The sequence below is a fragment of the Amblyomma mixtum genome, chromosome 9 (assembly GCF_055824585.1).
Source record: "Amblyomma mixtum isolate Tamu chromosome 9, ASM5582458v1, whole genome shotgun sequence".
NCBI classification, from domain to species: Eukaryota; Metazoa; Arthropoda; class Arachnida; order Ixodida; family Ixodidae; genus Amblyomma; species Amblyomma mixtum.
The window spans coordinates 72958690-72969274 of record NC_143020.1 but is presented as its reverse complement, the minus strand read 5'-3'; positions in this window follow the sequence as shown (position 1 = coordinate 72969274).

The window sequence follows — 10585 nt, the reverse complement described above, 5'->3', positions numbered from 1 at the left end:
TCTTAATTGAACAACAGCACAAAATAAATAAATAAATTAATTCAAAATCCCTCGTGTCCCTTGGTTTCTTTGGCTGTTGGCTTCTCTCATATTTATAACGAGCCCCTCATCCCCCCTCTCTTGTTTGCTTAAATAAACAAATGTTATTACCTCTCTGGCTGCGAATGCTCGGTATTTCTCGAAACATTTTCGTAAAATGATAGTAACCTCATATTGCGGCCTTTGCTGATTATATTCATTCTCTACGAAAAAAAGAAGCCCTGCCCTCATTTACAATTTATTTAGGAAGTAGAATCTTTCCATGCGCGAGGCGCCGCGGTGGCTCAGTGATTATGGCGCTCGGCTGCTGACCCGAAAGACCCGGGTTCTATCCCGACCGCGGTGGTCGTTTTTCTATGGAAACGAAATTCCAGAGGCCCGCGTACTGTGCGATGTCAGTGCACGCTAAAGAACCCCAGATGGTCTAAATGTCCGGAGCCCTTCACTACGGCGTCTCTCTGATAGACTGAGTCGCTTTGGGACTTTCAACCCCCATGAACCTTTATAGGCGCGGAGACAATGGTTGCGACTGTGTCATAAGTTTGGTAACTCCAATATGCTTATATAATACAACCAGATACACTTTTAACACCTGAAATACGAACACTTGGAAACTATGACATAATAAAAATTACAAAAAAATGTTTCTTTTCATTAGTGTTTCTCCGTTAGGATCAGAGCATCTCTTCAAAAAATACAACAGGCTCATTGTAGCTGTTATATACGCTCTATTGTGTGGCATTTCTCTCCGCATGCGTATAAATACACCAGCGTTGTTCTGTTCCAATAAGGGCGTTCTTTAGACGAATACTGGAAGGTAGGCTTCCACGCAGTAACTTTCCTAAACGACCACCCATGTGGCCGATGGCCCGCAAATGGACATCGCCGCCTGTCGGACGGTATACGCATGCCCCAGCATTCGTGCTTACCTGGATGAGTATGGTGCCATCTCAGCTTGCACCCTCGACTTTGGCTTCGTGTCGCCTCTACCTTGATTTTACTGCACACTATATCGCAATAAATGATGATGTTCGACCGCGCATTACTGCCGTTCTTTTTTTTTCCTCCCTTCAGAAGGGGACATTGTATCAGTGGAGCAACCTGCCGCGGCCAAAGTTACTATCGTCATCCTTGGGAAACCATGAACTGATAATTCATGGCTGAACGAAATTTTTGGTGGCCTATTTTTTACCTCTGACTATCGCTGATACAAGAACAGTTTCGCGTCCACTTCTCCCGCTTTCAAGCGAGTCATTTCTCGCAGGCGATGATGATGACGATGTCCTCAGGCTTAATGGCACATACCCACGCGATGAAGCTGAAGCAAAACTTCATCCGGATCCTTGCCTTAGCAAGGATCCGGTCGCCACCTTCTGTGCCAACGCGGACTTCGTGCGTCCTAATTCAAAATGGGAGGCACTGTGCCGTCTGTTAGCTGGAATTGAAAGAGCACACATGTTTTAGTAAAAGCAGCATTGCTGAGGAAAACCATGCTGTGGCACAAAAATTTCTTCCCATAGAATATTTTCCGTGCACTTTGAAGCCAACATCGCGAAAATTTCGTGCTAAGTCGCATGCATAATACAAAAAACAGAGTGCCGTAACACTTTCCGTCACAACATCAACCTAACCTACCTCTTTGCAAAAGTCAAATGGACGAAAGAAGCATACAATGTCCCGAATTCTCCCTAGAACATCATGACAAGTTATTATGAAAATATCTTCTCCTCTCTGTAATTATATTGCGCTTTTAATAGTACGCTACAAGGTATGGGAATGAGTAGGAGCGCACTATCTCGCCCCCACGCATGTTTAGCAGCAGATGCGTTTCAACATTAAACCCGAACATTCCTTCCAAAACTTCTTTAGACAATCTATAGGCTGTCTAAAAAGTATTTTTTTTTAGTCTAAAAAAAAGGGTTTTTGAGTGTGTATAGACTGTCTAAAAAAAGTTTTGGGAGGAATTCTTCGGGTTGAATGCTAAAACGCTTCTGTTGCTAAACGTGCGCGGAGGCGAGATAGTGCGTTCCTACACATTTCCATAACTTGTAGCGTACTATAGACGGTCCATAGGCAACTACTGTCTGTAAAGTCTGTAGACTGTATATAGACAAATCCCAGAGAACAGTCTATAGACAATACAAATGCTACAGACAGTTTATACGGTTATGGACATACACTTTTGGTAGACTTGTCTATAGACAGTGTATAGACTAGGAATAAAAACAAGAATTATCTACAGGAAGACAATAGAGGCTATAAGGTATCTATCGACCATTTTAATAAGGAATGGCGCCGCAGGGGGTGGGCCTCTTGTACGCACACAGGCACGAGCATTCTGATTGGACGGTACCCCTCGACTCTCTGGACGCTTACTAAGCGACTTAAATAAAGTAGTCCCACATCGCATAGAGTACTCCCAATTAACCGGATTGTAGGTGACCACATGCCAGGCAGCAGCCGCAATAAAATACGAGATGCCACGTTTTTTTTTTCCAGTTTGCCAGTCATGTAAACAAGTAACGTTTAAGTTCGAATGAAAGCAGATGCATGCTAATTTTTTAGCACAAAGTTTGTAACGTGCCTTGTTGCTCAAGATATTTGAGTACGTTACTCAAATACTGAAACACAGCAAACTATATGCTTAAGACTCGCCACAACAATATGAAATTAAGCCACTCCGGATAGCAGCTGTCCCATTCAAGAAGCATGCGCGCTACCGATTTAGCCACAGGGGCCATTTTGTTTTCGTTTTTTTTCATTGCGGTATTTATTACACTAGTACGCTAGGTAGGACGTACGCCACAAGGGCTCGGCACAATTCTCTGGCGGTTTCATCTGGGAGAGAAGCTCAGTGGCATTGTGCCTTTCGCTTTCAACTTATCGAAAGCTAATCGAAAGGCATGCTGAGCCGTGTTTATAGCTGGCTTGTCAAGTTCAATTGACCATAAAAAAAGGTGTCCAGCACTGAAATGGTAGAAATCTATAGAGGCTTCTGCGCGACATGCGAACATGCCGATCACCTGAAAAAGTGCCACAAACTGTGATAAGCCAAACCATACGTATTCGAGGCGCATTTTCACTTCCGTTCAAAAAAGATTCCCCCTTACCTCTTGCCGCATTGCCGCGTTTAAGCAAGAGTCAAAAGCGCGTACATTCGTTACTCTAAGCAACAATGCAGAGAAATCCCCTTTCGCGGCACGAATTTTTCTATCTTCTCATTGGAAATTTTTTCTTTGACTTCGATGCTAAAACTGGCGGGAGTCCGCGCTAAATCACATATGTAATAGAAAAAGTGGAATGTCTTTACTCTTTCTGTCACAGTATCACCTTGACGTGCAGCTTTGCAAAAGTGAAATAAAATGGCATCGAGCCACTTTCGTTGCTCATTTTTTCTATGACGCTATGGCAAGTTACTATAAACATATCTTGTTCTCTTGTAACTTCATATGTCGCGCTTTCGAATATTCCGTTACATGCTATAAAAATATGTATTAGCACGCTACCTCGCCTTCGCGCACATTTGACACCGGACACACTTAAGAATTCAACCCAAAAATGGCGGCGTTCCGTGCGATCCCTCTTGTACTCAGACAGGCGAAAGCATTGTCGCTGGACTTCTCGACACTCTGGACGCTAATCAAGCGACAGGAATCAAGTTGTCCCACTTTGTATAAATTACGGCCAGTTAGCCTGAATGTACCGTCTTTGTCCAAAGTATACAGGACAAGGGGTTTGCTTCCAAGCCGCGTAGTACATTAGACAGTCCTTAGCTTGGGAGGGTTGAGGACTGCAGTTCATCCCGCCGTCATGAGATTAGTGTCCCTTGAGTATGCAAGAGAAGCGGCGCTGCAGGGGTCAGAAGCAGACGCTTCGGGCAAGTGGCGTAGCTACAAATACTTTTCGGGGGGGTGTTTTACGCTGCCGGTAAAAAAAAAAAACACTCAGAGCCCGCTCTTAAACAATATCTTAGTGATTTTTCTTATTTAATAAAGCCGAAGGGTCAGTTTCGTTCACTGTAATATCTAAATAAAAAACGAGTGCACTCAGGATCCTGAGGACTTCATTCGTAAGTAACATTTATTTTCTCACAAAACAACACTCGTACGAAAAATCATATGTGTTTAGAATATTTTCACATCATATGGCATCACGAATGGCAATTGTCAAAACTTCTACCCCATGCTTGCGAGCCTGCTCCACGCCGCGCAGGCTCTTTAAAAAAAAAATCAATTTTTATTTTCGCGATGGTTTACGATCATTTCAGGACAATGCGAAGGGTGAAAAAGCAGGCTGACGGGAAAAGTTGTGTTTAATTGAGTGCGCCTTGCCTACAATTAAAAGGAGTGCCATATGCGTCGTGCGATGGCGAGAAAGAGTGACTCTTTCCTGCAATAACTTCCGCTTCCCATTATAGAGCCGCGACAACGTAATCAGTCTTTTCGAGAATAGACCGACACCCTTATTTGCGTTTCTACGTTTTATTATATCGATGTGGTATTTAAATAGCATACGCGAAAAAGGGCCGAAATGAGGCAGGGAGGGAGACGTACGGCTCTGAAAATTTCGGCGGGACTGTTCTGACACTGAACCCCCCCCCCCCCCCCCCCCCTAGCTAGGAACCCCCCTTGTGCTGCATACTTCTGACAAAGACTATACATGGCAACATGCCAGGCAGTGGCGTTATGAAACGCGAGACCTAACCGTTTTCTCAATTTGGCATTCGTGTAAACAAATAGCGTTCTAATTCGCATAAAAGACGACGTCTGCTGATTGCTTAACATAAAATTTTTATTGTGCCTGTTCTGTGCACCTATTGCCGGGCAATATCGAATCAGAGGAGACAGCAAGCCGTATACCTATACGCTAACGAAGGCGAGGAGGGGTGTGTGTGTGTGCATCCAGTCACTGCGTTGTTGTGAGTGTACTTCTGGCCACGTGGGCCCGATCAAGCAGCCACCGTGAACAGTCGACAAGGCCGACAACCTCGCGACGACGGCGGTGCAGTGTGGTGCTTGTGATGCCCCCCCCTCCTAGCCTAAGTGGCTTAGGGCAGGGGACCTCCTTGAGCGGAGGCCGCCACGGCAGCAGCAGCGAAGGCCGACGATGCGAAGGGCGCTTAGAGGGGCTGCGAAACACTGTTTGGGGGGATACCGGCTATACTTCAGGTGGCTTCTTTTGTCACACAGATGCTGACTTAAAAAGAATTACAGGAATCGATGCACAGGAACGGGAGTTATTCAATGAAGATATTTCAAAATACAAGCAAACAAAACGCTGCCCTAAACTCGATTTTGGCGGGGCTTCCCCCTCCTGTTTCGCTCTCCCTATGACGGCACCTGGCGCAACCAATCAAAACAGCCTGCCAGAGCATGTCGCGGAAGTTTGCACTCCATGGTTGCCTGCTCTCTGTAACTCGTTCTTGCCGAGACTGGCAGCTTCGTTTCCATGTCAGGGCCCCTGGTGGTGTATTTTTATTTTACTTGCTTTGCAGGACTTTTATCGAAGACGAACAAGTTGTTTTTGTTGATCTAATATAGAACACCGACAGGGGGCAAAATGTGTCTCTATTTATTTACACAATTTGCAGTATATTTACTGTTTGTCCGATCATCAAGCTCACGCCAAGTGATGTCATATCCGCTGCTAAAACTCGCCCCTGTGTGGGGACACCATCAGAGCCATGAATTTGTTTTTGGGGGGACATTAAAATATTAAAAAACGGAATATACACGGTATTACCGACGCTACTAGCACCTTTGTAGCTCACTGTATGTGATCAAGAGGCAAAACAGTCAAATAAGATTGTGTTTCAATGCCCCTTTAAGGGCACAAATTTGACAGCGGCAACCACAGCGGAAGCGGAGGCGACGTGGCGGCGGCAGTCAGGCCGAGTGTATACCCTCGGGTCGTCGAAGGACGGAGGGGTGCTACGCACAGTCACGCTGGCTGTTAATTCAAGACGGCTGTGTCCTCGACAAAGGTCTTGTGTTCTGGACATCCGGCGGGGAAGGACGTTCGTTCACCTGCTGGTGACTGCGGGAGGTTCCTTTCCAGCCATGTTGGATTAGTCAGCATCCGAGAGAGAGAGCGGAACATCCCGCACCGCCCCTGCCGTGGGTGGTAACACCAGCGTCCCCTTCGGTCCATCCGATTGGACAGTGCTCTTCGAACTTTATTCCCCAGGCAGGGATCTGGGGAATCCGAACCCTATTTAACTCGGCTGTGAGTGTGCCCGAGGGAAGCCTGCTAGCACCCGTCGACTCCGGTTGACGAAGAAGTTCCCTTCCACTGAGAGTCATTCTGAGTCACTCCTTGTAAATAATATAAATAAGTGTACAAAGTTTTCGTCGCCTTCCTCCTAACCCAGTCTCCCATCCTCCTCGTCCCATCTACGGTCCGGCCATGCTACCCGGGTCGCAACAGCATCCATGCGACAAGCATGCGCCATCGCTCCTTCCATCCAGGCCCAACCATACTGATGGAAAGGAAAGCTGTACAGCGTTCGAAGGATCTTCCCAGGTGAAGAAAAATTTGTCCGACTACTGGGTTCGAACCCGTGACAACCACCTCTCCCTGGAAAGTCGCTTTACACCTGAGCTGATCAGGAAGTTTAGCAGAAAGCAGAGCGAGGCCGATTCGGTTAGCATCCTGCAGTTGGCACACTGTTAGCCCAGTGATCTAAGGGAAAATGCGCAAGGTGCGAAAACTGCATAACTCTCGTTTGTAGCCATGGGCGCCATGCAAGAACAGCACATGCAAAATAACGCACAAAAACAGCACGGTTACGAAGCAGCGCAGCGAAAAAAACAGCGTGCTTCAAAACAGCGTACAAAAAGAGCACAGCCACAAAACAGCACAGGGAAAAACACCATGATTCCACAACAGCGCAGCGAAAAAACGGCACTCGCAAAAAAAAAACAGTATGCGTCAAACAGCGCGCAAAAAGAGGACAACAAAACTGCACAGCGAAAAACCAGCACACGTCAAAACATCACTCCAGAAAACAGAGCACAGAGACAGAACAGCAAAGGGAAAAACTTCACGAGAACAAAACAGCGCAGAACAGTACGGTGCAGCAATGCTTGAACGGTGCATATGTAAGAATTAGTGGTTATACAGCCCTCGCTTGTTTAGCTTCAATGATTAAGCTTTTGTCTGTATTACGCAAAGATCTGGTCGACTGAAAGACAGAAATTTCTCGGTCATCCACCTGCATTTTTTTCGCCTTCGCTTCCACTCTCTAGCCTCCCATTGCTGGGTAAACTTTCGCAAACTGATATTCACAGTTTATGGTGTTCTTAGACAGTAAGAATCAGCTCACCTCTGCCAGAATTACTGCAGCCTCATTTCAGCTTTTAACAAGTTGGATCATGTAACTCCTGATCTCAATGGTCAAGAGAGTGCAACATAAAGTTTCACATTTCGAGCTGACGTGTGACTTTTGCTTGCCTTGCATGAAAATGAAAGCAGTTTACGGACGCAGAGGCAACAACTTCATGCTGTGCATTAGCATCGCCTCACTTCTCTCGGCTGCCATGGCAAGGAACCCTTTGGGGACATGAAGTATACTCTGCAATGGCGTCTCGAATTCTCGCGGCATCAGAAGCTGAGCGGCTGCGTTGCCAGTACTCTGATGGTGTATGTGCGCTGCGGTCTGCCTCTGGCCGCCATCTTGGATTCAGTCACCACTGACCGGGCCACCATAATCATTTGGGCAATATGCACTGCCAGAGAGCAGAATACTATGCAGGCACACCGCCGCGCTAACCATGTCAGTTAACAACTCCACATCGGTTCCCAGGAAACAGCGCCACTGGAAAAACAAAACTCCAAACGCGTTCTCCACGCAATAGAGTGCCATTGGCAGCCTATAGTTAAAGGCCTACTTGACCGAAATTTTTCAAACCGTAAAAAGGTTGTTTTTTCATAGTACACCCCCGTATTAGGCTACCCACAAAACATTACGCTCCAGTTTCAAGCAGTTACGGTAAAAAAGGCATGCAAAAATCGGAGTTTTCAATACCGAAACTGGAAAAACGGGCGCCATTGCTGCCCGCCGGAAGTGACGCATGTTTGAGACTGGAGTCCGGACAGGTTCGGAGCGTCTGCTCGTTGCGGCTCGTGCAAAGCACTGGTACCGGTAGCGCCTGCAGCGCTCTGTGCGATAAATACTGGTTATATATAAAAACACACATCTTAAAACGGATGAAAGGCCCCAGAAAAAGTTTTAAACGTGTTTTATTTGCTGTAGTAGACTACAAAACTCCTGGCTGAACCTCAGCGAAGACGATCGCGCCGTAATGCTAGTGAGCGCTGTTTGCCTGGCAGTATTCGATTACAGCTTGTGCAAAGTTCGGATATAGCGGAGGAAGGAAGCACATTCAAATGGAGGCCAAGTAGAAGTGTTTGTATTATAAAGTCGGCTTTTTTGAGCGGGCACGCGCGTGCCAACAGCACATGTGCGCTCTGCTGTGCGTGCAATATGGTTGTTGTCTTGATAAAAAAAAAATGACCTGCCTTCTCCTTTTCCTTCTCATTTTTCTCCCCCGTCGAAAGGTATTCCTGCCTGTGCACAGAAATTCGGAACAGGTGCTCTGAACGCGAGGTAAATCATTAAAAAAAGCCGGATGTCTAAAAAGGGAGCTCAAGAGAATTAAGTGCTGCGTTAAGTGAAAGAATATGCCAGAAGCAAAATTTTTGTGGCAAAATAAATATATATTTTTCTCTTCGAGGACCGCGGCATCAATGCGGTGCCGATGATGGGCTGGTTCATCATTGCGCGCCTCGGTCGGGCAAGCCACTGCGCGTTGCGAAATACATGCCGATTCAAATTAACAAAAACTTACGAGCTACGTTCATTACAGTATTTACCTAGAACCACTTAAAACCCGTGTACTGCAGGGACGGAAAAGTTTTTCTAATCTTTTCAAACCACACAGCTGGGCAGAACGACGTGGTTGCCGAACCCCAGTCGACCGTATGCGCCCACCGAGCAAATTACCGTAGGCAGTGTCTCTGTCAATTGAGTAATAATGCAGAACATATAATCAAAATTGTTTGAAAATATCATCATTCAAATAACATGCCTTCAGTTCTCTGGGATCTTGAAGACGCGGCTCGAATGGTAACGCTGAAGCTTCCTGTAATCGACCTCAAGTCTGAATGGCGAAGAAAGTCGATGTTTTCAGTAACGCTCATGTGGCCTTCCAGGATTCTCAGCCCGGCCTGCAAATCTTCGAGGCAGTATACTCGGCGCACGAAGGCATTATTGCGCATTGGGCAGAGCTGTACCTACAATAAACGCATGCGTATGTTGATTCCTTTTCAGACGAAGCAGACCTTTCCTTAGACTTCTGCCTGGTGTAAACAACGTGCCGTCAAAAGGGCCTTGCTCGATGAGCAAAGCCGCCCACTTTATCTTCTGAACGGGCTTAGCTTGCTTGTGACAAGCGGTTTCCCCGTCCTCTTTATTCTCCCGATTAGAAATGCCTCGAAGCCTTTCTTCTCCGAATTGTAATCCGGTTCGTGGCATATGCTTTGCCGATCGGGCCAGAAACACGTACGTGCTCTGATGCATGATGCAGACCGGGAGAGGTCTGTTGACAAAGCCCAACCCACAAAAGGGGTTCGCGCGAGGCAGAAGCGTCAGTCACCCACCATTATCTTTTTTGAAGAAGAGAGGGGAATTCACGTTAAAACCTGAGCTCCAGACAGCTTTCCAGATCGGGGGTGAAGGGCAGTGGCCGAGAGGTATACATGGTGCTTTCCGCATTCCTCGTATTCATATCCGTGGCCACGCACTGCGTCGACATGATGCCATCAGTTTATTTTTCTCGGAGACCATCGAGCTTCGCGGTGAAAACAGCCAGAAACGCGCCTGAAGAAGAGCTTACAAGGGGCGCGCACTCACTTCAGAACGCCTGAAACTGGCGAGCCGGCGATGCCGGTGTCTCAATTGTGCGTCATTTCCGGTCAGGTTTGTTAGTTGTCCGGCACACCGCTAGGGGACTGCGTCGTCTGCTACAGTGGTTTTTGAATGCTTCTAACTAAAATTCTAGATGCTTCACAGCCCTAATATTAAATATAAATATTGATAATAACATGCACAATATATCGAGCGCAAAATTAGCCGAAGTAAACTTTCGGTCAAGTAGGCCTTTAAACACCTTTTTTGTGTCATTCAGTTGCCTAAAGGGGTAAGGGCGCGTTAAGTAGGGCTGCAGGGGAAATGCTGCCTCTGTAACGATGCACGATGCCGTCAGGGTTGCCAGATGGCTCCGACCTCAGGTAGCCAAATTGGCCTCCGTAGTAGCCCAAACGTAGCCAAAAGCGAAATTTTTGCGTAGTCCAAAAGTAGCCAAAAATATTTGTTTTTGGGACGACATTTCTTAAGCATTTTTGAATTAATTTTCGGCAAGAATATTTACATATTAGATTTCTTTCCCGCACATGATGTCTGAGGGGGTGCGCACGGCGTGTTCTTTCCGTTGTTACGTTTCGCCTCCGTCATGCGCGCTAACCAGTGCGGTTAACCAGGTGCGCT